We start from the raw sequence: 25,368 nt of genomic DNA, 5'->3' as shown, positions 1-25,368 counted from the left end.
TGTGCTGCCCCAGAGATCACCTGACCAGAAATACTACAACTCTAACAGGAAGAAGTGTTAAAGCAAAATCTCTGATTTTGTTAATTTATCTGTTAATTGGCTCATGTGACCTAATAAGAATGGTTTGTTGGTATGTTTGTACGCACAGTGAAGCGTACGATCCCAGGGGGCGGCCCTTATTTTTTAAAATGGCAGTTATCTATTTATGATTACCCAATGGCACATACTACTAGAAAAGTATTTTATTATGAAAATAGTTTATTTACATGAAGGAGGGTTTTACATATGAGCTGTTTGATGCAATATATTTTTATAGAGATCTACATTGTTAGTGGGGTATAGTTTTCCTTTAACAAAATTTACAAAAAAAATATATATTGGTGTTAAACTTCCATGCTGAGCAAAGGTGAAAAACATGACATAGATTGGAAAATAAACGGCAAATGGGGACTTGTGTTATAAACTAAATTGCAGTAGAAGTTTTTCACGTCTCATATTTTTAGGTTTCTATTCACCCATTGAATTAACTTTGTTTTCCAGTGCTGAATTTGTGATGTGCTGCACACCTGGTTGGCACTAAACAAATACATATTCATAGAGAAATGCAAAATCTGGAATGACACAATGGCAGAAATATGCGAATTACTGTAGCATAACAAATCAAAGCGCTAAGGTCCCTGATATGAAGGACTTGTGAGCCTAGGCTTCACATCACTTCTGTCTATTGCTGATAAGCTATGACAAAATAATAATATGACCTCAGGTGTAACAGATGTTCCATTGACACCACGAGAAGAGTGAGAAGACCTTCAACCCCTGTCTGTGAAGAATCTCACATATACGAAGTGGGAATTTCACCAAATGAAAATATATTGACAACTATGATAGTTAACAGAAGTGAAGACGGAATTAGCAAAGTGTATCATCTGTTTTTAATCCCCTTCATAAAATAAGATGCAAAATTCTCACTGAGGTCAGTAATATTAGAATCCACCTATTTACCAATGTGGGGGAACATTTTCTGTATAGTATGGCTATCACCTAAAACACATTTTAGTTTAAAAATACATTACAAATCTTGAGAAAAATAAATTACAATAAACCAATTATTATACTTTGGTTTCTTTACGCTTTTTTATTGATTTTATGCCTGTAGAAGCTTATGTACTTTAATTCTATAACTGGTTAAACATAAGCTCCTGTGTTAACACTAATTGCACTATTCATAGATACAAGGATTCAGTTTGAACAGGATATCACATAGACTCTGATGTGCTGAAAAAACATCCAGATGCTGAATTCTATAACACAGCACTAAGTAAGGGGTGGAAGTAAAAATAGCTTTCTCCGTTCACTCTATAGCATGGTCTAAAGGTATTTACAGTTTGTCAAATATACACACATAGTAAATGGATGTATTAATCATATTTTAGATCACACTTTCTGATGGCTATGACTAGCTCCCCATCAATTTGTATATAAATACTAAGCTCATCTCCTTATTTATGAACTGTTTAGGTAGGAATATTTCCTAAATTGAAGCCTTTGAATGGTTTTCATCAAAGTGTCAAAAAGTTTCTGCTGGAGTCAAAATAGTTCTTGATGCTGAAGTAGAAATTACACTGAAAAAAATGACGTTACTGAAGTCATCTCTCATTTATAGTATTTCATTGACTTCTACAAAATTATCAGTGAACAGGAATATTTCTATAATTTAATTTTTCATTCTAAGTAATATTGCAATTCCCCATGATGGAACTGGAGAGAAAAAAAAAAGTCATACTTTTTATTGGAATTATATTTTTCTGTATTCTCTTACACTTGAGGAACATAAAATGGATAATGGATCCCATACCTGTATTTTATGCAAAAATGTAACATTTTTACATTTTGTGTGTTTATTTAATATCCCTTTTTATATAGCATTGGTCTGTTATTCAGCACTTTACATATGTTGTTTACAATGCACATCAGTCTCTGCCCTAGCGGAGCTTACAGTCGAAGGTGCATATCACTGAGCACACGAGGGTACATTTAATCAGGATACAATTATATTACCTGTATGTTTTTGGAATGTGGAAGGAGAACGGATTACACAGTGGTTACCAACCATTGCCATCATGGCTCATATACTGTACCTTGTATACACTGTTTTTGAATGCTTCTCTTTTTTTTTTTTTTTTTTTTTAATTGTTCATTGCATTTGTATTTACTCATGCTTTTTTTTTTTAGACACTTGACGCACATAAGAAGCAAAAGAAAAAAAAGGTAGCATTTGGACCTCAGAAAAATGCATTAAAAAAAATGCATATAAATACAATATGTTTTTTTTGTTCTTAGCTAGCATTTGTAAACGCATTATAAAATACTTGTGTGTATGAGTCCTTAGAATAGCTAATGTATGAATTTGTATAAGATTTTATTCCAGAGCTGGATAAATACTTTGTAACTTAATCAGTGATGTTTCAAGATCATGATTCAATGCATGGTGTATTTGTTTACTATAATACAGGAATGAAACCTGTAATCCAGAATGCTCGGGACCTGGGGTTTTTTCTAGGGATCTTTCAATAATTTGGATCTCATAACTTGAATCTGCTAAAACATAATTTAAATATAAAGAACCCTATTAGGATTGCTTTACCTCCTAGGTACTGTAATTATTGCAGAGAAAAATAATGTAATTTTTAGAAATTTTAATTATTTGATTCAAAATGGAGTCTATGGGAGATGGCCTTCTCAAAATTCGGTGCTTCCAGATAATGGATCCCATACCTGTATTTTATGCAAAAATGTAACAATTTTAAATTTTGTGTATTTATTTAATATACTTTTTTATATAGCATTGGCCTGTTATTCAGCACTTTACATATGTTGTTTACAATGCATATCAGTCTCTGCCCTAGCCAAGCTAACAGTCTAAGGTGACCATCACTGAGCACACAAGGGTAAATTTAATCAGGATACAGTTATATTGCCTATATGTTTTTGCAATGTGGAAGGAAAACGGAGTACACAGTGGACACCATGCAGGACAAACACCCTACAGATAGTGCCCTGATAAATTAACTCCAGACTGCAGCATTATTGCCAGATACCTTCATTCATATATTCTGATCTGTACAACCACACTGCATATATAATAATTGATCATCAAAATTTAAGATTAGCATATCAAAAAGGGTTTGTTATGTTACAAATATCATCTCCCTACACATCCCTTATTAAGAAGCACACCGTGTTTTAAACCAGATGTTGTAACAGGTATAGAAAGTGGAATGAAAAAAAATATTTATCATCAGCACCTGTCATTTGTCAAACAATAGCAAGCAGGTTAAATAAAATTGGAACCAAATGTTTCACAGAAAATCTCAGAACACATCAAATAACATTTGAAACCGTTGCCTCTGGATAAAGTTATTTGTTTTGAACTCTGACCCAAGGGGGCAAGTTGGAGACTTAGAGAATGTATTGGTTAATACCAAGGGAAAATGTCAGGCTTTACTTGTTAGCATTTCCATATTTTAAAGATTTTCTGAAAGAGAAATGTGAAAATGGCTTATCTAACATTTAAAGAATACAGTTTTATTCTTATAAACGGCCAGGCAACTTTAATTTTTAAAATGTTGATATTTTACACATATATTGGACTCTGCCTGCTAACCAAAATACTTATTGTAAATAAAAAAAAATCAGCTTTACAATTGGAACGAAAGCATTCCAAAGCACAGCTATCAGAGCACTTTGTTGTAGCTATTTTCATTTTTTTTAAACAATATTTAAGGATTTTTTAATCAATATGTGCCTTCCCTTGGCGATAATGTGTCAAGTGGTGGAGCGAAAACTGTTTGCATGTGCTGTGGATATTATAAAATAACTTTAAAATCAATAAAAGTATGCAAAGTATTGGTCTTTAGACTGGGCAACCACATCAACGGTTTTGCTGCCCTGATCCTGGCTCTAGTTTGATGATTCATCAGCAACAATGGCCTCATTCTCTTTTGAATACTGAATTGGTACTGCTCATAATTGAGTTATAAAGATAAGAAAGAATTAAAGAATCATTAAAGTATGCCAGGATAGCCCCCTGCTTGCAATATATTGGCCTTGAACACTAAAATACAGAGAATGTTCCAGAAAAAGGGGATGTGGGTAACCTAGGAGCTAGATAAAAAGAAGAAGGCAGGGCTTTATGAAAGATCAAGCACTTGTGTATCTACTGTCTAGCTGTATAACTATATCAGTGTAACATTTAGCACACCATTTCTACTATCTGACCAATATGAGTCAATAAAAAAAGTGCATTCACTTACTGAGATGCAGAGAGCAAACTGCAATTTCTAGGGCAGTTGCTATTTTTTTCCTGTAATGTACCATTTTCTCCAGAATTCTGGCATCATTGTGAATGCAAATGGGTGACTCTCCTGCCACAATTGTGTCCAATTTGCCAAAATGGACACGTATGCAGGTGCTCTTTGTTGCAAATTTAGCCCAGACAGAATATTTTCTGTCTGGCTTCAATTCCAGAGCTCACAATGCCATATGAGCCCCATTCTTTAGGCCAAATGGGTTGCACCTATTGATGTAGGATGTGAATGGAACCCTGGAGCTACTTCCTAGAAGGAACAATTTGGAATGGAAACTGGGAAGGAGTGAAGTGCAACTATATGGTAGTGCAAGGAGTACATTATGACTAAAATATCTTAAAGTGATTTTAGGTGCAACTCACTGCAGGGAAAAGTGCCAGTTGCACACGGTGTTTGCAGACATAATTTAGCCATTGTATGTTACATTTATATGATATCCATGCACTCTTGTAGAATATTGTATAATGCCTTGCATACTTGTTAATATTTTCTAAAACACAAATGTAATTTTCAATGCATTAAGATTTTGACTGAAAGTTCTCAGGACTAAACTGACTAACATACTGTATGTGCAAATGTTAAAGGGGAATGGCTAGCTGACATGCTGCTAATGAAAGCTTTATTTTCTGTAGCATCTTTTAGAGAGAAGTTGTCTCTGACTTGAAATGAAATTATATTAAAGCTGTGTTAAATGAGGTGATGAAGCCTAATAGTTTTACACGTATTCTCATTTAACCATGAAAAAACTGACACTTATTTGCTGCAATATAGAAACAGTATTTCACAGTAAAACATTTGTTCACAATACCTTTATGGCTTGTACACCTATTACCTTGTATTGCATAAAATGGGCTAGTTGTATATAAAAGCTTTATATGAAGCTTTTGGGTTTTCTTACTAATTTATGCACAGCACCCATAAAGTCTGTGTATTTGTGACCCCGCCATATGTTATAGGAAGTTCCAGATTATAAACAGATGGATTGACAGAGTTGAAAACAGATGAGAACGGATGCTAAGCAAATTATAAAGCATGTTATTGTTTTATGAACACTATAGAAACTAAGCAATGTAAACTATTTAGCTTGTTGTATTATTTTATTAAACACTAGGGATGGGCGAATTTTTTCGCCTTGTTTCGCCGTGGAAATTAACATTTTTTTGACGCCCATAGACTTTAATGGGCATCGGCGACAATTCGCCAGCGGCTAATTTTTGTCGAAGCGAATTGGCTCAGATTCGCCCATCCCTATTAAACACCAACAAATTCCACTTTGCTGTACAATAAACAGATTTATACATTGAACATTCAGAAAAGCACACAAAAGCTACCAATAACTAATACAAGAGGTAAAGAGGGCCCTTACCAAAAGAACTAATACTGTCTTCTTGGTCCCTTACCAAGTGGATCTTAACATTTTTCTAATTAGGTAATGTGAAATTAATATGAATATCATGAGATAACTCGTCCAGTAGACTTCTGTAGCTGTCTACTCATGGAACCTCCAGCTGTGATTTGCCATTCAAGAGTTATTGTGTTATCGAACCTCCTGCTATAAATGTTTATGTATAAATCCTCTTAATTAAGCTAGGCATTTACATTTTGGTTAAAGGTATGGAAACTATTGCTATAGTAGGCCACTTATAATAAAGTTTTTGAGATTCCCAGTGTAACTGGCTACTTTTACTCAGGGAATAGTTGTCAAACTCCTGGCTGTAGTTGGCCAGTCAAACAAGAAGAAGAGATAACAAACAGAGTTAGGAAAGTTACCGATGCAGTTGTGTTGCCAGTTGCGATCAGCCACAGTATGGAATTTATGATATTAAAGTGGTTGTAAATTTTTAAAATGATTTTAATGTTAACATTGTTGGTGTTGAGAAAGCAGAATTTGTACAAAGGTGGTTCTACTCCTCTGAATGTTTTTTTTTCTTGCGCAGCATGCATTCCTCTCTATCACTGGTATACTGTAGCTTTTGCATGACCAAAATTTGATTTGAATTTTTAAAAATATTAGAATTTTGAAAGTTATCATGTATTGACCCTTTCAGAATTTGAATTTGACTATTCGCCACCTTAAACCTGCCAAATTTATATTTTAGCCTATGGGGGATGTCCTGGAATCAATTTGGAGTGGTTTGGAGACATCCTGAAAATAGAGTTTGTCACGGTCGGCACCCTAAACCAGAACTAATGCCAAGCTCCTGGTCTCGGCTCGGCTTCACCAGTAGTGTGACCGCCTTTGGCTTCGGGAGGAGCCCTCAGCGTACTCAGATGCCACCTGGACTTTGAGAGGAGCAAGGCGAGGAGTTCTGGCAAGCAAAGGGGCACGACTGTAGTAAAACAAGTCTTTGGACAGAAGATCGCAGTACAAGGCGTTAGGCAAAGGAGTAGTCAGAACAGGCCGGGTCGAGGCAGGCAGAGAGTAAACGTTATCAGGCAGGCAAGGGTCAAACCAGGAAGTCACTCAGAGGGTTAATCAGAAGCGGTAGTCAGTAATCAAGCAAGGGTCAGAAATCCAGAGTAGTCAAATAGCCAGGTAGGGGTCAAAACAGGAATCAAACAGGTTACAGAATTTAGCACAAGGCTCAGGAAGCACCAGGAACAAATCCTATCACGGGCAATGCATAAAGAAAAACTGTACCTTTAAGTAACATTTGAATTTCGCGCCACTGCGCGCTGACGTCATCACGTCAGCGCGCATGCGCATAAACCAGGAAGAGACGCGCGCGCGCCCTAACAGAGTCTGTTCAGTGCGGCGAGCGTTCTCGCCGAGGGGGCGGCAGGCGTCCCTGCCATCCCCCCACTAGACCACCAGGTAAGTTCTTCACAGAGTTTTTTTTGGTGAAAAAACTCACATCACATTAGATTCGAATACAGTTTAAGTTTGCATGTCGATCCCATTCACCCAAATTCTAAAAATTCTATATTTTTATTCTTTATTCTTTTTTGATTGGTCATTTTTCGAATATCGAGTTAATGGGAGCTCGAAATTCGACCCTTGATAAATCTGCCCCTTTATTCCTGTTCATTTAGAAGCGATTTCATCTGTATCTGCCAATTTATTCTCACTCTTTTTTAATCCTTCTACAACCCTGTTTTTTAATCATGGTACACGGGCTACTGGGCATAATCATGGTACTGGGCTACAGCTAACAATTATTCAGTATATAAAGTGTTCTAGGGTTTGTATTCAAGCATCCAACATCTGGGTATCCAAGTTTAAGAAAAAAAGGTTTTATGTACCAAAAATGGGGTAGGCACTCATAAAAGATCACATGGGTCACCAAAAAAGGTTTATTAAAAACAGAAATCTTTGACACTCGGCCGCCTAATCATATTTTTGTTTTATTATACTTTTTTGGTGACCCAAGTGAACTTTTGAGTGCCTATCCTATTTTTGGTATACACAGTATTTCACTCTGACTTTTTATCTGGGGCTGGTGCAACTGGACCATGTTCTTGTCACGGCCGGCACCCAATACCAGAACAAGTGCCAAGCACCCTGGTCTCGGTTCGGCTTCACCAGTAGTGTGACCACCTTTGGGCTTCGGGAGGAGCCCTCATCTTACTTGGGTGCCACCTGGACTTAACGAGGGGTACGAGGCGAGATGTTCTGGCTGGCAAAGGGGCACGGCTGTTAGCAGAGTCTTTTGGGCCGAAGGTCACGGTACAAAAGGATTAGGCAGAAGAATGGTCAGGCAAGGGTCAAAACCGGGTTGTCAATCAAGGGGTTAAGCTGGAAGAGTTGTCGTAGGCAGGCAAGGGTCAAGATACAGAATGCAGAATAGTCAGGGAACAGGCAGGAGTCAAAACCGGATAATCAGGACAAACAGATTCAGGATCAGATGCACAAGGCTCAGGAAACCACTAGAAACCAAGTTCTACCACAGGCACCTGTCTGCAGTCAGAATGGGCCTTTTATAGGGGAAAGAATTCGCACCAAATAAACGTGTAATTTCGCGCCAAAGCACGCTGGTGCAAACACGCCAGCTCCTATAAACAACACGCAGGCGCACCGCGCACACCCCCTAAGGAAGGCAAGATGGCGCAGGAAGAGGACCACGTGGCAGGCATCCCCGATGGCGCGCGCGTCCCCGCCGCCCCACTAGACCACCAGGGCAGGTAGGTTTTGTTACAGTTCTACTTTTGTTGTGTTTTGATTTTCACTAATTCACTGTGAAGATTATATACTTTTATTTGGATTTTTTTTTTATACAAAGCCCTCCATAATTATAGTAGTATATATTAAAGTCCTAATATTACATTTCATACAGTTCCCTAATTCAGATTCCCCTGCATTGAATTCTCAATGCCCACCACAGATCGTGCTAAAAAAAAACTCCACAACAATATTATCACAACATTAATAATAAAGATTAAGAATGGATAAGCATGAAAGAATTTAACTGCACTTTTAACAAGCCAACACAGCCTTCACTTTTGCTTGCAGAAATACCAAATGTGATTTCCTGATAATATATATTATTTCTAACCTTTAATGCCAAATGTAATAAAAGCATGAGAAATGTATGAAACGTCTCATTGAGCTTTTAGTACTTGGAAATAGTCAATGTTATTTACACAGCGGGGAGATTTTATCAGATATTTTACTTCCATTGCAAGAACAAACCAAGTTTCGTGAGGCTGCTGGGTGTCGGGAGGATTAGAACCTCTGGTTGGTGCATTTTCACTAATCCAATGTTTGATGCTTTAGCTATCTGCTTAAGATATCATTGCATAGGTTTGAGTCTGTAATCAGGACTAGCACTTAGAGCCTCCATAAATCTAAAGTTTAATCTGTTGTAACAAATGAATCATTTCTATTTTATTGCTCATTTCATTGATAGAAATACTTTTTTCAGAATTAATGATGAACCAAAATGTAGATTTATACTTTACTGTCAGCCTTGCATTTGTGTTTGTCTTTTTTTAAAGTTTTATACACACACTCCAGTAAACACGCAGATGGGTAAATTCACCCTTTGCAATGCTTTCATCACCCTACCCCCAATATTCAGGAGTTAGGACATTATTGTAAAGCCATAGAAAGCCTAATAAGTTAAATTTACATTTCTACAAAATTATACAGCATTTCTTAAACCCATAAGAAAAACTCACCAATAAACATTTAATCTTTGATGATTTTGACACTGCCTCTTTTATTCTATTGAAATTGTATTTGTCAAATACTTTGAAGATACAAGAAAAGCACCAATTCTAACACATACATAGATTCACATCTGTTTATTCTTCTACCATCTCATCAGTATAATTATCTATATATTTTTGTAAGGCATTAATTGAAACAGTAAATTTGAACATGTGAGCTTTTAATTAAACTTTCTAATATTATTCTAAAAATATGGACACATTTTTCAAGGGGTGGTTCACCTTTAAGTTAAGTTTTAGTATGTTATAGAATGGCTAATTCTAAGCAACTTTTCAACTGGTCTTCATTATTTATTATTTGCCATTTTCTTTCTTGATTTTAAATGGGGGTCACGGACTTATTCAAATCAATGCATGTTTTCTAGGGTAATTTAGACCATAGCAACAGATTGCTGAAATTGCAAACTGGAGAGCTGCTGAATAAAATGCGAAATAATTTAAAAACCACAAATAAAAAATAAAAACCAACTGCAAATATTGTAGTCTCCAATATATCTTATATGGGGCTCATTTTGCCTAGAAGATGTATTAGAGGTTTTTCTATTAAAATCACCAGAAATCCCGTCTCTCTACATGCAGAATTTGTGCAAAAGGCAGTTATTTTGTTAGATTATGTTTGTACTGGAATCAGTTATTTGAGTGACTTCTAATACATCTGCTAAATACATCTCCTTTGAAAGGAAGCCCCCCTATAAGATATATTGGATCTGTCAATGAATATCTGACACTCAACTCCTGCATGAAGACAGAATGAAGAAAAACAGATGCCGAGAGAGGGATATTGAAGATAAACTTGATTATTTCAGAAACGATGCAAAATAAGTTTCTTATTTCAGTATAATGAAGCTTATTTAAAATGTTCATTTTTGCAATAGTTCCCCTTTAAAATCTGCATTATGTCTGATGCTATCATGGTACTTGTGTTCATAGCGCTCATAGTAATATACTGTAGTCTTGTGAAAAGAAAATTGTTAAGAGTTTTGTTTTTTTCTCAAAAAGAAACCCACTAATGCAGTAACACTGCACTAAGTTTACTCCCCCTGAGCACAGTGATCAGTATATTTAAAATGGTTGCTCACCTTTAAGTTAGCTAAAGTTAGCTGACATTAAGGGACAGATTTATCAAGGGTCAAAGTGAAAATGTGAATTTCGAATTAGAATTTAAAAATTAAGAATTTTTGAGCTTATTTTAGGGGCATATTTATCAAGGGTTGAATTTAGCATTTATAGGAGTTTATAAAAACTCCCCTAAAAACTCCCCTAAACTCCCATAAACTTGAAATTCAAAAAAAAAAAAAAAAAAAAAAAATTAGAATTTTTTAATTCGGATGAATAGGATTGACCTGCAATTTTATACCAAAAGTCCACCAAACGACTCCAAATTAATTGCAGGAGGTCCCCCATAAGCTAAATCACCAATTCGGCAGGTTTTAGATGGCGAATAGTCAAATTTAAATTCTTAAAGGGACAGTACATGATAGATTTCAAAATTTAAATTTCTTATTTTTTTCAAACTCAGATCAAATTTGGACTATTCCATAGTCTAAGTACACTTAAATAAACTTGATATTCCAATAAAAAAAATTACATTTTTAATTCAACACTTGATAAATCTGCCCCTTAGTGTAATTAAAATTTGATTCAAGTTTTTAAAACAATTCGAAGTCAAATTTCTAAATTTATCATGTACTGGCCTTTAAAGAATTTGAATTAGACTATTTGGTATTTGAGGTTTTTTTCTACTTTGAATAAACTCACAATTTACAAAAACAATGTTTTCTTATTTATTAAATAATCTGAACATAATAAATTGAATGCAATTGTAGAAAAAACTTGAATACCTCGAGTTTACAAGCTTAAAAAAAAAAAACTTTCATTCGAGAATTTACGAGGTCAAAAAACTCAAAAATCTTGAATTAAAAAAAAAAAAAAAAAAAAAAAAAAAACAGCTTGAATTTTGCCAAGACAACTCCCATTGGCTTCTACATGTACTTGCAAGCTTTTGGGTGCCACATTTTAAATTCAAGTTATTTGTGTTTAATAAAGCACATACATTTGTTTATATGATTCTAATTTGTACAGTAGAACCCCTATTTCATGTTTTTAAGGGGACCAGCAAAAAATTATATACAATCTGGGAAAATGTAAAATCAGGGAAATGTGTTAAAGTAACTTTCTTCAAGTATTGAAAGGATATTAGTACATGAGTCTGTATATATTGGCAGCATAGTTTTCTGTTGTAATATATGTATTGTATTGATACGTGTGGTTTTGCATCATGGGCCAAACAACCCCACTAATAATATTATTCGTCATGCTTTGTTCATGACTTTATTGTGTATATGTATGGACTATGGACTCTAGTAGGCAGAATTGCAATACTGGGGACAAGTGTAATTGTTAAAAGCACTTTTTGGACACAAAATTGGAATGAACTTCTGCACAACTACAAGAAGCAAGGCTGAAAAAATTTTCCCCACAGCAGTTGCCTCCCACAACACTGGACTGCACCTATGCACCTATGGAATTAAGGGGGTGGGGTTAATACACCTTTAATAGATCTGTGTAATTGATTTGTAATTGTAACACTTGAGAAAGAGCCCACAGCTCGAAACATGTCGTGTTGAATAAAAAGCTGCCGCACAGTTTCTGCATTGGAGTATCTGTTCCTATACCAAGAAATTTTGAGACTATACACTTTAAGAAGGACATAAAGTTGGGGACAAGATACTAAAATTTCTCTGGCGCAAGCTGAGCCCTCATACTAAGAAATCATATACTGTGTTAATAACAAGGGTTAAGCATTGCAATATTAATGTTACACTATGGGGGGCATGTGCAAGGCCTCTCTGTCAGTCACATACACAACCTAAAGCAATAAGTGATTTGTGCAGGACTGTATAAGGGGCAGACTAATTGGAATTGACCATTTACAGGCAGAACCATGGCAAAATGATGTAAAATCAGGGAAAACATTACTTAAAATCAGGGAAATGCACCCATGGAAATGCATTATAAATTGGTGGGACCACAAATAAAAAATGTAAAATGTAGGAAAACTTAAAATTGAGGTTTCACTGTAATTTGAATCTTTGTGCAAAAAGAAACTAGAATCGTGGCAAAAATTCAAATTTGAATGTTGATAAATCACCCCCTAATTTGGAACCACAGCTGGAACATTAATTACTAATATGGATGTACATTACTGTGTTTTTAATTGGTATCACTTCGGGGCAGATTTATCAAGGGTCAAATTTGAATTTTCGAGTTTTTTATGTTCAAAACTGTTGACTTCAACTAGGGAGTTATTCAAATTCGATTTTTTCAAAAAAATTTAATTAGATTTGAGATTTTTCATACACTGGCCCTTTAAGAACTCAAACTCGACTATTCGCCACCTAAAACCTGCCGAAATGCTGTTTGAGTCAATAGAAGACATCCAGGGATCAATTTGGAGTTGTTTGCAGCCTTCCTGACATTCGAGTTTTTTTTCCGAAAAAAAAAAAAAAAAAACTTGAATCAAGTTTTTTAACATTCTAATTGAATTTTCAGGTCGATCATATTCACCCAAGTTTAAAAAATTTGATTTTTATAATGCATTTGATTGGTTGAATTTCGATTTCATGAGAGTTTATGGAAGTTTTAAAAAAAACTCACTTGAATTCGAAATTCGATCCTTGATAAATGTGCCTCCCCATGTGTATGGCGTTTATATGGGCGTTAGTATCTGTTTCATTTATCAATTGCAGCTATTAACATAACCTGCTAGAGGAACCCTGGAATCATTGTCCAAACTGATGGTAATACAATGCAGTGTATAATTCCTTAGGCTGGAGGGGTGCATTGGTGCATACCAAGGGTTGCAAAAGAATCATGTTTAGATACAAGCACATTTCTGAATAACATCCATACATGCTCATTTGTGCACCATACTTTATACTAGCATGATATACAATTGGATTCTATTGATCATAAATAAGCCTACCTCTCAATGAGTTATACATTATATGCAGATGTTGAATGCTATATTGCTCACAGCTGCAGCAAAAAGGATTGTATGGCAAACAGCCAAGAATCTTCTAAAACTATTACTTATTTTTGTATGTTTTTTATGTGGCAGTAAGATTGGGCACTTGCCAAGTGCAGGACAAAGATCACAGTATTTTGAGGACAAAGGAGCACTTAGTGACTGGTTTACAAACATAAGTTCTTAATGTAAAGCCTTTTTAAGAGCTACACAGCAATTACAGTATGTTTATTTACATTAGTACATTTGTACATTTATATGTGTGAAATATATTGACTTAGGGATGTGCACAGATAAGATACAATACATGTGATCCAGAAGTCAGAAAGCGGACTTTATTTCAGTATTGTAAATTCATGTTATGTCTTGGTGTCTGCCTGTCACTGGATGCCATCGAGAGACAAACGGTACCTTACGGGGGAAATGAAAGAACATGTAAACAGTAAATGTAGACATTCTGCAACATAGCTAAAAAATAAATTGCACCACAGGCAATTATGCAAGTTTTACTGGATACATTAAAAAGGCATTAGATGCACAGCTGTTTTAAGTGTCTTTTAAGCTGATAAATTAACTGTCTAATAAATTGTTAGATTTGTCAGCTAATAATGCTATTTTATCTGCTTTAACATATGCCTTCCTAGTTCATGAAGCATTATTGTAAGTGCCAAAAGGAGATAATGTGCATTTTACAGTGTTATGTCTTAAGTGGAATGGATCATTGGCCATGAAAAAGTGTGTTAATAAATCTCTTAGGCTTTGTTAATTGCACTCAATGAAGTGTCACTATTAAAACACAAGATGTGATAGAGAAAACTGAACATAATGTCTTTCAGTTTTACAATTAACAGTTCACTAGGCAAATCGACCAAAAAAAGACCATAATTTGTTGCAGACTTATTAACTTACAGATTCTAACTCAAGGTCATAATTGGGAATGGCCGACAGCTATTTCTTTTAAGGCTCATCGGAATATACAGTATTACCTGAAAAAATTAAGCTCTTGTAGCAGAATTATGGAATTCAAGATACATGATTCATGACTTTATAATGAGGCCTTATTGAAAAAAGAATAATTCAGCAATAAAAAGAAAATATAACAAGCACTGTAACAATGAAGAGTAATAATGGGCAGCAATCAATGCTAATTCTCCAGCCATATATGACTCCTGCTGGGACATAAGATACTTTCTTTCTTTCACATGGCTTATATCTTTGTTTTACTCACAGAAGACACATTTTTAAACATTTAAAAAAGTCCACTGGTCTACAAACTCTGAATCCGAAACCGCTCGAGGTCCTGTATAAGTTAATTGGGAAGGTCCCAGTGTCTGCATTGATGTCCATACCGATATCAGACTCCAAATAACTCCAAAAAAAAATCCTAGTTTTTTGAGGAAAACTCCAAACAATTTGGAATTTTCGGGGAAAGCTCCGAAGTTCTTGGGCTTTTTTCTTCATAAATAACGTCCATTTTGGAATTCGGAGTTGCTCAGATTTATAAATACGGAGATAAATTCGGGCCTTGATAAATAGCCCCCTAAGTGAATGTGCTATACACTCAGTAAACCCGATATCTGGAAAGCTCCAAATTATGGAACAGACATCTCGCATAGAGTACATTTTAAGTAAATAAATACAATTTTGAAATCATTACCATTGCTAGATCCCTAGGTTTGGTGCTGTCATGCTTTATAGAAACGGTCAAGCGAATGTTCCTAGTTTCAGTATCTCCTTTGTTAATCTACTTTAATCTTATTGCATCCTTCAGCAAAATTATCATTTCTTTCTGTGCATCAGAGCCTAGAGGACCAGAATTAAAACTTTCTATTGTACAACACTGGAGTTTTATAATGATTATTATTCATTATTGTGATATATTTGTTTTTAAAGTGAATCACCATTGGGACCCTTTATTGCCAGTTGCCTCTTCACTAACTTTTTTTTTATAAAAAAAGACAAAAGCCACTGTAATATTAAGTACCATTAGGGAAGCTGATGTTTGTTTTAAGTGATCTAACCTCCTCCCTAAGGGTCTGTCAGTAACCTAATTTTAACACTCACACAAGCAAGGTCCTGTAACACCAGGCATTTGTTACAGGACCTTGCTTGTGTGAGTTAAAATTACAAAAGGCATTTACAAAAAGTTTTCACTTTTGACCTTCTGTATAATGAAAACCCATCCCCCTCGTGTATATTTTCAAATTAATTACTAAACAATATAATTTTTTATAACTGATGGGAGTTTGAAATGTATAATTAAACAACTTGCTTGCCCATTATAGTTCTTTTATCTTTCTATACAGTTTTCCAAATGTGTTACCTTGTGTTGAATGTTGATTGAGTCTGAATATAATCTCTTTTTCTATTATACAACTAGGGTTAAACTAACAAGGATGTTTTCCTTGATGGAGAGGTAAATGAAAAGGGAAGCAGCCCTTTGGAATGAAAAAACTCATATATGCAGTGTTGGTATAGTGTATTCATTTCCCCTTTGAAGCCCAATGGGATTGACTTATTCCTCTGCTTTGAAATGTTAATAGGCAGATTGCTTTCCTGCAGGGGACACTGGACCCTGTCCAAAATATACACTGCTTTCACCCTGTAAGGATAGAAGCTAAACTGACTTTAGTAGACCCTGCACTTCAATGGGAAGCCAAATGTTACTTTTTATTAATACATATATTCTGTCCAGTATAAATGTTGATATACTCTGTTAGTCATCTTGATTAGTCATTATCTTAAATAACAACAGTTTAGCTGTTCCTTATATGCTAATAGCAACCCCCTGCAACCATTCTTTTTCTGACCAGCCTTCGTAACAGTCTCTTTCTAGCATTTCTTCAATTTATCTCAAACGTTTTTAAATGGAAGGGCTGTTGACCGACTGTTTCTACGTCAGCTTTATTAGGCATAATGTAGGCAACAAATCAAAATAAATAAAGCCCTATCACAAGTGGTTTATTATTTATGTATTCTGGCGATTTTGTTGGGATCCTGTACAAAATATTAGTCAGTGATTTTCTTTTGTTTGACAAAGAAAACAAAGATCTCTGACTACATCACATGTCAGGGTTTTAGAAAAGTTATTTCAAATACATATTAATAGGGGAATGTAATGAAAGTCGCAAAGAGAAACAATTCACACAAATTAGAAAAATAAAATTGCATTTCACAATGTAATATTCATCATTCACAATTGCGAATTTTAAATTGTCCATTACAAACATATAAGTGCTTGAAGGTGTCCCAATATTTGGAGCAAACGTACAAGTTTTATTACGTGGAGACCTATGAAACCATGACTAAACTCACTTTCTCTAAACTTCTAGAAACCTCTAAAAATGTCATGATATTAATTAAAAGATCCAAAGGAAAAAAAGTATGAATGGAAAATTACACTAAACTCTACGCAAAAAAATACTAATACCTCTAAAAAGCTGAGTTTCACTGACAATTTCTAGTGAAAAAATATCTAAAATCTCTGTACAATAGGATCAGCGCAGCTCCCATTGACTTCTAAAGGACCTCGACAACTTTTACCTGGGAAGTTTTGTAGTAGAAGTTTTTTTTTTGGTTTTTACACTTAGGGGCCAATTCACCAAGCTCAAGTGAAGGATTCGAAGTAAAAAAAACTTTGAATTTCTAAGTGTTTTTTTGGCTACTTCGACCATCGAATGGGCTACTTCGACCTTCGAATCGAAGGATTCGACCTAAAAATCGTTCGACTATTCGACCATTTGATAGTCGAAGTACTGTCTCTTTAAGAAAAAACTTCGACCCCCCTAGTTCGCCACCTAAAAGCTACCGAACCCAATGTTAGCCTATGGGGTGGGTCCCCATAGGCTTGGCTAAGTTTTTTTTGGTCGAAGGATAATCCTATCGTTGGATTAAAATCCTTCGAATCGTTCGATTCAAAGGATTTAATCGTTCGATCGAAGTATTTGCACAAATCCTTCCACTTTGATATTCGAAGTCGAAGGATTTTCATTCGCCAGTCGAATATCGAGGGTTAATTAACCCTTGATATTCGACCCTTGATGCATCGGCCCCTAAATAAATCTCGAATTTTTAGAGCTTTTTAAAAAATAAAAAAAAATAGGAAAACCACCAATTTTTTGTTATTTGTGAAAAAAATGCAAATTCAATTCTAATTTGTTAGTAAGTGGGCCCCATACTGTGCACTGGCACAAAACATAAAATACACAATCTTTCTTCTACTGTCAGAAGTGATCGCTAAACAGTTCGCACAACAGAATGCATTTTCGCATTGTGAATAGTTTTACATTACAGATTTTTATGACATTCCTCCATAAACATCAGAAGAAAGTACAAAAGAGAAAAACATAATCGACAGATCTAAAGGCTGGACTAAAAGTTTTAGCATATTCATTATGTTAATAATTGAGTTCCATTTTCAAGCGGAGGTAAATCACCTTTACCTGGAAAATGAATGAAGAGAATAATGTTCTATGGAAGTAGTGATAGCCGAATTTGGGGCAAATTCCCACGATTCACCGCAGGCAAAATACATTCACCCATCACTAACCATAAGCAATTCTTCAATACTTAAATGTTTGCATTTCTTGGGAAAAGGGTCTCCTGATCAGACCCTTGTGCCAGTCAGAGGGCTTTATCTCCCTCTGCTATTAGAGATGGCCAATAGAGATGTCGCGAACTGTTCGCCGGCGAACTTGTTCGCGCGAACATCGGGTGTTCGCGCTCGCCGGAAGTTCGCGAACGTCGCGCGACGTTCGCCATTTTGGGTTCGCCATTGTTGGCGCTTTTTTTTGCCCTCTCACCCCAGACCAGCAGGTACATGGCAGCCAATCAGGAAGCTCTCCCCTGGACCACTCCCCTTCCCTATAAAAACCGAAGCCCTGCAGCGTTTTTTCACTCTGCCTGTGTGTGCTGAAGAGATAGTGTAGGGAGAGAGCTGCTGCCTGTTAGTGATTTCAGGGACAGTTGAAAGTTTGCTGGCTAGTAATCGTTTTGATACTGCTCTGTTATTGGAGGGACAGAAGTCTGCAGGGGTTTGAGGGACATTTAAGCTTAGGTAGCTTTGCTGGCTAGTAATCTACCTTCTACTGCAGTGCTCTGTATGTAGCTGCAGTGGGCAGCTGTCCTGCTTCTGATCTCATCTGCTGACTGCTGCAATAACAGTAGTCCTTGTAAGGACTGCTTTTATTTATTTTTTTGTTGTTTTACTACTACTACTACTACTACTACTATAAGAGCCCAGTGCTATTAGTCTAGCAGTGTTGGGGAGTGGGACTGGTGTGCTAATCTGCTGCTCCTAGTAGTTCAGCAGCACCAACTTTAATTTTTTTTTTTTAATATTCATTTTTTTTTATTTTACTTTTTTTTATTTTACTACCGCTGTAGTAGTGTATAAATTACTATTTTCAGCATTTATATGGCATATTTTTTCTGGCAACTGTGCTTCAGTGGCTGCGTCCAAAAAAACTGGGCAAACAATGCCTACAAGGTCAACGTATGGCAGTTGTTTAAAGAGAACAGTAGATTACTAGCCAGCAAAGCTACCTAAGCTAAAATGTCCCTCAAATCCCTGCAGACTTCTGTCCCTCCAATACAGAGCAGTATCAAGCAGATTACTAGCCAGCAAGCTTACTATCATCTGTCCCTGAAATCACTAACAGCTCTCCCCCTACACTATCTCTTCCAAGCACACACAGGCAGATTTTTCAGATACATTTTTGCCCTTGATCCCCCTCTGGCATGCCACTGTCCAGGTCGTTGCACCCTTTAAACAACTTTAAAATCATTTTTCTGGCCAGAAATGTCTTTTCTAGATGTTAAAGTTCGCCTTCCCATTGAAGTCTATGGGGTTCGCGAACCGTTCGCGAACCGCTCGCATTTTTGCGCAAGTTCGCGAATATGTTCGCGAACTTTTTTTCCGACGTTCGCTACATCCCTAATGGCCAAGACCAAAGCACTGGTTTCACATACTTAATCCTCTCCTGTTTGTAGCTTTTAAAGGAGGGAGATTGCCCAGAACAATACACATTTCTAAAGGCCACCATTACAGGAACAAGCATGCTACAACTACACAGGGGTTTGGCCTTTCTTCCTGTAGGATAACTGTATGTTTGTACTGTAGCTAATTTGACTGGATCCATTGCATTTTCATAAGGTCCTCCAGTCAAGGATTATTAAAGATTCCTAAAGGGGAAAGGTGATTGTGCTTTTGCCGCATATGCTCCAAGACTGTGGAATAATTTGCCATTAGATATTAGACATGCCAGTTCGGTTGATATTTTTAAGAGACGACTGAAGACTCATTTTTATATTTTGGCTTTTAAGTAGTGTTAAGTCTGATCGGATGTAATATAGTGTTGATATACACACACACACACACACACACATACATACATACATACTTTTACTTACTTATTGTAGTTAAATATTTTACTTACACTTGAGGGGTTATTTACTAAAACTCTGGTTTCATGGTTGCCTCTTCACTTTTTACCATTTTTTCCCCCAATCTGACATGTACTTTGGCACACACACACACACACTATATATATGTGTGGGTGGGTTTGTCTCTTTTCTGCACTTGATATGTACTATTTACAAAACATGTTATGTTTGCACAACACAACAATCAATTTTTTTTTTTTTAGAAAAAACTCAATTGTAGGCTGCATTTGAAACACGAACGAGTTTCAAACAGTGTGATATCTTCCAATTGCTTAATTAAAACTAATTAATTGTGTGAATTCATTCAGAGTGATTAATATAGTTCCTTTAAACCTTTTGAGAATAGTGCATTTGAACGTACATGCCTTCATTATGCAAATTAAGGTAACTTACAATGAGAAATGCATGCAAATATTTTCAAACCACCAATAAACATATTAAAAGTGGAAGTAAAAGCATTAAGTGGAGGCCAGAAAATGTATTTGTTAAACCACAGGAAACCAACACAAAGTCATTAGAAATGGACTCTCCCTTAACCCCAGCATTATTGATCTGTAATAACATACAGAAATACATGTAAATATGCCTCCATGGGCAGGAGCCAACACATATTAAACCTGGTAAAATATGGCACTAGGGAGGTATTATAAGGAAACTTGGCTATTTTACTAGAAAAAAAATATTACCAATTGTAGGAGCTGTCAATTTAACAATAGGCTTGTTCACAATTGTGTTTGATTAATGTGAAATTATTCAGTTGGCTACCTTGTAGTTGGCCTATTTTTGTGTCCAATTAGTATGCTAATAATGGTAATTATGTACTATGCTGCATGTCTCATCACCTAGAGGGTTTTTAAAATGATAAAATAATGACAATAAACAAGGCAATGCTGACATTCACTGGGCCATTCTAATTACTTACCGAGAGCACACTGGGGATTCAACACTCAACCAAATAAAATCATTCTTGCTTACTTTGTGAAAACTACTCTTTTAAAGATCATTTGTTGCTGGCTGCTTTGTTTTTAGTTTCTCTTGCCATATTTACTTTTTTTATAATGGAGCTAGGTGATTTGGCTATAGCAATCACAGTAGTCATAAACTTACATTTGTGTTATTGTTATTTTGATTCGCCTTAAACTATATATATTAGGAACCATTACAAGAGTTGCAAACCAAAGAACATTACAAGTGTAATTTTTTTTATGAGTTTGCAATGTTTATATTAAATATGCAATATAGAAAAAAGGAAAAAAGTAACATTACACATTTTGTTTGTTAATGACTTTTAAGATATTGCTCAATAAGGTTTTCTTGCTTTAATTTCCTAACCATAAAGTATGGCGCTTTCTACTTGTGTTATTTTGATTGATTCTGCTTTTGCGGTTATTATCTCCATTATTAGCTCTTCCTCTCGGCTAAATAGCTATTATTATCTCTCCCAATTCACTAAATAGTTGACCTAAATATCTTCAAATGTATATAATAATATAATGCATGCATCCAATCTATTGAGACCTACTGCCTGGATATAGAAGGGCCAAAAGTATAGTCTCATTTGGCTTTCTAATAAAATCAACAACAAAACAAATACATCTGATGGTTCACAAGTTTATTTGTGCAGATCAAAGTGTTTCCAATGATATTCTGAATTAATCAGTGATTCCAGTGTACAGATAAAGGCTATATTTGGAATTGAGAGGGTGAACTGAAAATGAATATATATGGTCAACAAGAATCAATGGCTTAATCAAGTGATTTCCTACTGCTATTTTAAGTGCACAGTACATTTCATGTGTGTACAGCTGGTCAAGTCAATTCTTCCAACTTTCAGAAGAGAAGGAGTTAGGAACTAAAAGGCTCTATGAAAAGCTATGAAAGATTATGTGAAAAAGTATAGGGTTTGATGAAATGCACCAGAATTGCAAACAAGGCTTGGAAACTCTACTTTGCCCAGTAATTGTGATAAAAGAGTTCAAGTACAAATAAAAGTAATTTAGGAATTGGTTATAATGTTGCTTTGAGACTTTTTTTTTTAAGCTTCATTCTTAAGAATGTTTAGTTATGTTTTTCATTCTTTCGTTGCAATTTAATGTCTGTATTAGTAATTCAGCCCCATTATATCTTTCATACATCTAAGTAGATACATTTACAGACACAATATTTACTGTATATACCATATTTATATATCTAATGCAAAGAAATCTGGTTAATAAATGTGAATGAGATACAAATATTTTAAAATTTTGTATAAAGGAAGCTATTTTGATTGCATTACTGTATATTTGGTTTAAGTTGCAAATACATTTGATTACATGTAAACGTAGTGATAAACACCAATAACCAGAGTGATATTATATCGAGTGTATGTATGAAAATGATATAATTGATCAAACACTGCAAATTTTGTTTCACAGCATACCACTGAAATAAATCTTATTATAATAATCCTTTAGTCCAACACATTGTGAATAGCTCATGTAGAAACACAAATGCTGAATTTCAATATAATCCTGCAAGCCCCAATGTGCCAGCCCTAAAGGTCATGCTTGGTCTGTGAAGAGGTTTGGAAGGATGAACACAGCCAGAAGGTAGAAATCGTATGCAAACCCTAATTCCTCAGTGGCAGACCCTGGCAGATATTCAGTAAATGCCACAAATATTTAATGTGCTTTAAGTGCCAGGAAGTCTTTCTGGACACACAACATGCAGATAAAGGAATTATTCTTGGATTAGAAGCCAATAATAAAACCAATGTAGTTTGAAGTGCATTTAATCTGAAGCATGTTATCTATATATACTGTATATTACTTACAAGTGCTTTTTACATAGTTACATAGTTAAATTGGGTTGAAAAAAAGACAAAGTCCATCAAGTTCAACCCCTCCAAATGAAAACCCAGTATCCATACACACACCCCTCTCTACTTTTAATTAAATTCTATATACCCATACCTATACTAACTATAGAGCTTAGTATCACAATAGCCTTTGATATTATGTCTGTCCAAAAAATCATCCAAGCCGCTCTTAAAGGCATTAACTGAATCAGCCATCACAACATCACCCGGCAGTGCATTCCACAACCTCACTGTCCTGACTGTGAAGAACCCCCTACGTTGCTTCAAATGAAAGTTCTTTTCTTCTAGTCTGAAGGGGTGGCCTCTGGTACGTTGATCCAGTTTATGGGTAAAAAGGTCCCCTGCTATTGGTCTATAATGTCCTCCAATGTACTTGTAAAGTGTAATCATGTCCCCTCGCAAGCGCCTTTTTTTTTCCAGAGAAAACAACCCCAACCTTGACAGTCTACCCTCATAATTTAATTCTTCCATCCCTCTAACCAATTTAGTTGCACGTCTCTGCACTCTCTCCAGATCATTTATATCCCTCTTAAGGACTGGAGACCAAAACTGCACTGCATATTCCAGATGAGGCCTTACCAGGGACCTATAAAGAGGCATAATTATGTTTTCATCCCTTGAGTTAATGCCCTTTTTTATGCAAGACAGAACTTTATTTGCTTTACTAGCCACAGAATGACACTGCCCAGAATTAGACAACTTGTTACAAAAAAACCTAGATCATTCTCATCCTTCGCATCTTCTTAGTTTAGCTTTATTTTCCTTCAACACAACATGAGCAGTTCTATATAGTTCAGCAACAATTATTGATTTCCAGTACTGTTGTTGCAGCTACACTAACATAACATGGCAAATGCTTGTGCAGTATTTCTAACACAGACCATCCAATGAGCAGGTTTCAGATACATGCAGACAAGCCAAGGTTTCTATGTAATCATATGCAAATATACTTGAGTTTACTTCTAGCACCTGATTTTCTCTGGTAATCATTAGAAGAGTTGAGTAAAAGGTTAGTGATCCCAAATATTTTGCTGGTTTATTAGAAAAATATATATCAAATGATGAAATGCAAGTTCATCAAGAACATCATGGCCTCTAAATTTTAACAAATGTAGTTATAGGCAATAAGAAGATCACAGATGCCCTGGACCTTAATAGCCAGCTCCAAATTTTTTCAAGTTCATAGGTAGAAAAACAAAACGGTATCTCCAATCTTCCAATAAACAGATAGATCTACATGTGGAAATGTGCCCACAAAAAGATACTACAAAAACACTTTTTCTCGTGTATTATTGTTGAGCAACTACCTTGGCACTCTTTAAGGCAAAAATGCCTCACCCAATGTCCACTGTCAAACTGCCATTGAAAACTAGTAAGCAAAACAACTTCAATGCTCTGAATATTATTACACTAACAATATAACATCAACTTAGCCAATAGGTTAAACCCTGGGAAATACAACAAACACAACAGACGAAGAAGGGCACTAACTACTAATGGCAATATATACAGATTTTAATAAATAACCCCCTTAGTATGTTATAGAATGGCCAGTCTATGCAACATTTCAATTGGTCTTAATTTCTTCTTTTTTAATATAGTTTTTGAATTATTTGCCTTCTTCCACTTTTTACAGCTTTCAAATGGAGGTCACTGACCCCATCTAAAAAACAAATGCTTTGGAAGGCTACAAATGTATTGTTATTGCTACTTTGTATTACTCATCTTTCTATTCAGGCCCTCTTATTTATATTCCAGTTTCTTATTTAAATCAATTCCTGTTGGCTAGGGTAATTTGATCCCTAGCAACCAGATTGCTGAAATTTCAAACTGGGCAGCTGTTGAATAAAAAGCTCAATAACTCAAAAACCAGAAATACTAATAAAGAAATGAAAACCACTGAAAATGTATAATGAATGTATACTGGAGGGATCCTTAGAATTACATTTGCCTTTATTATATACAAAAAAACATTTACTGCAAATATGGAAGCAAATAACACTGAAGTTTTTTCACATAACTTGAAATGTCATGTAACACTGCAACTTTATGGGTATGGAGCTTCATGTAGATTGGTGATTCTCTATGTATGACTTTAAAGGAGAACTAAACCCTAAAAATGTGGCTAAAAATTGCATATTTTATATGCTGAACTTATTGCACCAGGCTTAAGTCGCAGCTTCTCACAAGCAGCAATGATTCAGGACTTAAACTTGTCACAGGGGGTCACCATCTTGGAAAGTATCTGTGACACTCACATACTCAGTGGGCTCTGAGCAGCTGTTGAGAAGCTAAGCTTAGGGGTCGTTGCAAATTATCAAACAGAAAGTGAGGTTTATCTGTAATATAAGCTGATCCTACAGGTCTAAACATTAAATACGGATGCTAATTGCACTGGTTTCTGTGCTGCCATGTAGTAATTATCTGTATTAATTACTAATCAGCCTTATATTGTGACATTTATATTCTATGTGTACTGTATATTGTGAGTCGGTCCCTAA

Source organism: Xenopus laevis, chromosome 8L (genome assembly GCF_017654675.1).
Source record: "Xenopus laevis strain J_2021 chromosome 8L, Xenopus_laevis_v10.1, whole genome shotgun sequence".
In the NCBI taxonomy this organism is placed as follows: Eukaryota; Metazoa; Chordata; class Amphibia; order Anura; family Pipidae; genus Xenopus; species Xenopus laevis.
This window is presented reverse-complemented; position numbering follows the sequence as displayed.